General features: G+C 46.9%; 1 pseudogene; it reads left to right on the top strand.

Annotated features, from left to right (window-relative positions):
* Window positions 1-514: 514 nt before the first annotated feature.
* LOC102259258 lies at window positions 515-1,953 on the top strand (annotated as a pseudogene).
* Window positions 1,954-3,742: the final 1,789 nt, after the last annotated feature.

Here is a 3,742-nt window from a genome sequence, read left to right as displayed (position 1 = left end):
TAGATAACACTTGAAAATCATATGTAAACATCAGGAAAGAGGATAGAAATGTGTTTGATAACTAGGGGAAAGCACTGCTTAAGAAGCAGTAAGCGCACTGTAGCACAGTGTTTGAAACCAGTAGGAATTCAGGGAAAAGCAGAAGTAAACTGTACCAAATAGCTAGGAAACACTTGGAAATCACTTCTGAATTTCAAGTAAGAGGGTAGAAATGTGTTTGACAACTGGGGGAAAGCACTGCTAAAGAGCAGTAAGCACACTAGAGGACAGTGTTTGAAACCACCAGCAATTCAGTGAAAAGGAGCAGTAATTTGTACTAAACAGTTAGAAAACACTTGGAAATCACTTCTAAACATCAGGAAAGAGTGTACAAATGAATCTTCCAAGAGGTGCAAAGAAGTGGGCATGCGCAGGAGGCGGAGCTGTACGTGCGCAAGAGAGCGTGGGGTCAGGGCGTCAGACACCATTGTACCCCCCAAAGTCTAGTCTCCTTCTGTTACCATATATTTGACCCCTTGTGATTTTTTTTTTACTTTTAAGCAAGAAGAGAGTCCTCTTTCCGTGCCTAGCACAGCCATGGCTCGTGGTCCCAAGAAGCACCTGAAGCGTGTAGCAGCTCCAAAGCATTGGATGCTGGATAAACTGACCGGGGTATTTGCTCCTCGTCCATCTACCGGTCCCCACAAGCTGAGAGAATGTCTCCCTCTCATCATTTTCCTAAGAAACAGACTTAAGTATGCCCTAACAGGAGATGAAGTAAAGAAGATCTGCATGCAGTGGTTCATTAAGATCGATGGCAAGGTCCGAACCGATATAACCTACCCTGCTGGCTTTATGGATGTCATCAGCATTGATAAGACAGGAGAGAATTTCCGTCTGGTCTATGACACCAGAGGAGGCCAAGTACAAGCTGTGCAAAGTGCGGAAGATCTTTGTGGGCACAAAGGGAATCCCTCATCTGGTGACCCATGATGCTTGTACCATCTGCTACCCTGATCCCTTCATCAAGGTGAACGACACCATTCAGATTAATTTGGAACCTGACAAAATTACCGATTTCATCAAGTTTGACACAGGTAACCTGTGTATGATCACCGGAGGTGCCAACCTGGGAAGAATTGGTGTGATCACCAACAGAGAGAAACACCCTCGTTCTTTTGACGTAGTTCATGTCAAAGATACCACTGGAAATAGCTTTGCCACCCGGCTCTCCAATATTTTTGTTATCGGCAAAGGCAACAAACCATGGATTTCCCTTCCCCGTGGAAAGGGTATTTGCCTCACCATTGCTGAAGAGAGAGACAAGAGACTGGCGGCCAAACAGTTGGTGAAATGAGCTGACGTGACATGATTAGAAGAGTCTTTGTACTTCATTAAAGATAATGCAGCATGGGGGGAGGGCGATAGGGAAAATGGACACTCCCACTAAGATGCTAATAATTTCTAACCTAAATTTTATTCCCTTTTCCTGTGGGACTTAACAGCTAAATGAGTATGACAGTCCTTTACCCTAAAGTCATTCTCACTTCAACCTCTTCCTTTTTAGATACCCTACCCGAGTTAGTTCATTGTACTTTTCAGTTTGTAACCAGCTATCTGCTCCTGAAAAGCTCTTATTTCATTTATTTGCTTATTCCCTTTTAGTCACATTTCCTACTTCCTATCTCATAGCTGCATGGGCAATTACTCTGATGTATTTTCAGCATATATTTGAATTTGTAGGTTTCTAGCAAAATAAGTAGTTTTGTTTTGACTTTATGTAATTGTAATTAAAATTCAAATACAAATTTTAGTTAATGGTAATGTATTAATATTGGTTTATGAAATGTAACAAATACACCATACCACTGTAGGATGTTAGTAATTGGTGAAACTGATGCCAGGTACATGACAGCTCTGTACTATCTTAATTTTTCTGTAAATGTAAAATTACTTTAAAAAATAAAGCCTATTTAAAAAAAAAAAAAGAGGTGCAAAGCACTAATAAGAGCAGTAAGCGCACTAGAGGGCAGTGTTTGAAACCACAAGGAATTCAGTGAAAGCAGCAGTAAACTTTACCAAATAGTTAGAAAACACTTGGAAATCACAGCTAAACATCAAGAAAGAGTGTGCAAATGTGTCTGTCAAGAGGCGCAAAGCACTACTAAAGAGCAGTAAACGAACTGTAGGACAGTGTTTGAAACCACTAGGAATTGTGAAAAGCAGCAGTCAACTGTACCAAATAGAAAACACTTGGAAATCACTTCTAAATTTCAGTATAGAGGGTATAAATGTCTTTGACAACTGGGGGATAGCACTGCTTAAGAAGCAGTAAGCGTGAAGGAAAAAGATGGTGGCTAGCAGGACGGAGGTGAGGGAGAGGAAGTGAGTGAGTGAGGGGATGAAAGGAGAGTGTGTGGATGTGTGTGGTGTGTGTGTGAGTGAGTGACGGACAGTTAAATCTGGCAGGGGCAGCAGGGGCTGGCAGACCAGGCTCTCTTGGACAGGGAGAGACTACCACCGCTGCAGGCACTCCCCAGACTGTGGGACTCGGGCACGGAGCCCACGCCATCTTGAAGGGGAGAGTGGCCTCTTCTAGGAACTCAACAGCACCATCACCCAGACAGGCCTGGGACACTGCCTGCGACCCAGCAGCCACTCCAGTCAAAATCCTGCTGCCCCACCCACAGGACCGCGGACCCTGGGACGTCCACCTCCAAAGGTGCACCGCTCCCACAACAGTAAGTGCAACTCTCCCCTCCCCAGCGGCAGACCTCCAGACGCCACATTCGCGTGTTTCCAACATTTGCATATTTCCAACATTCGTGCGTTTCCAGCATGCAGACTTCCAGGGCACACCACTCCATAGGCAGTTTTTGGGAGCTACTGTGAGACCCTGCTGGGTGTAACTTTGTACAGACACAGGGCACGTGCCCCACAGTAGAAATTCTGAATTCCCTCTTCCTGAATAACTGCCCAGACAACCCAGCTACACAACTTCAGCGCCAGGGCCCCTCAGAGTGTGTCAGATCTCTGCGCCGGCAAAGGCACTGCCACAGTTGTGCATTTCCAATGAGCAGGCACCCTGAGCCCATTTATCCACAGGGCAGCATGGGAGGTGCTGTGAGCCCTGGCTAGGTGTGATCTTGGACAAACAGGGATGCACTCCCTTGGCAGTAGAAATTCTGAATTCGCTCATCCTGAACACCTGCCCACAGACACCTCGATTACGTGGCTTCAGAGCCTGGGCCATTCAGAGTACTTCAGTGCACTGCCACACTGGCAAAGGCACCGGGGGTGCCCCTGTGAGCTGCCACTGGGAGCACGCACCTATCTATCACAGGTGCAGCAGCAAAAACTGAGTCTTCCCACCCCACAGCTGCAGAACTCTGGACACTACAAGCACATACTTTTCCAGCACACAGGCTTCCCAAGCCCACTCCTCCACAGGCAGCCCTTGGGTGCTGCTGTGAGCCCCTGCTGGGCACACACTTATACAAACAGGGGAACATTGCTGGGCTGTAGAAAGGCTGAATTCCCTCTTCTGGGATACGTGCGCACAGACACTGCAATTCTGTGGCTTCAGTACCAGGTCCCTTCAGAGTGCGCCAGTACACCCTACTGGCAAACGCACTGTGGGTGCCCCTGTGAACCACCACTGGGGGCGCGTGTATCCAAACATGAAAGCAGCAGCAAAAGCTGAGTCTGCCCACCCCAAAACTACAGAACTCTGGACACCACAGTCACGCCTTTCCATAGCACA

This window comes from Myotis brandtii, unplaced genomic scaffold (genome assembly GCF_000412655.1).
Source record: "Myotis brandtii unplaced genomic scaffold, ASM41265v1 scaffold5880, whole genome shotgun sequence".
In the NCBI taxonomy this organism is placed as follows: domain Eukaryota; kingdom Metazoa; phylum Chordata; class Mammalia; order Chiroptera; family Vespertilionidae; genus Myotis; species Myotis brandtii.
The sequence above is the reverse complement of the archived record's forward strand: the minus strand, read 5'-3'. Positions and strand labels throughout refer to the sequence as shown.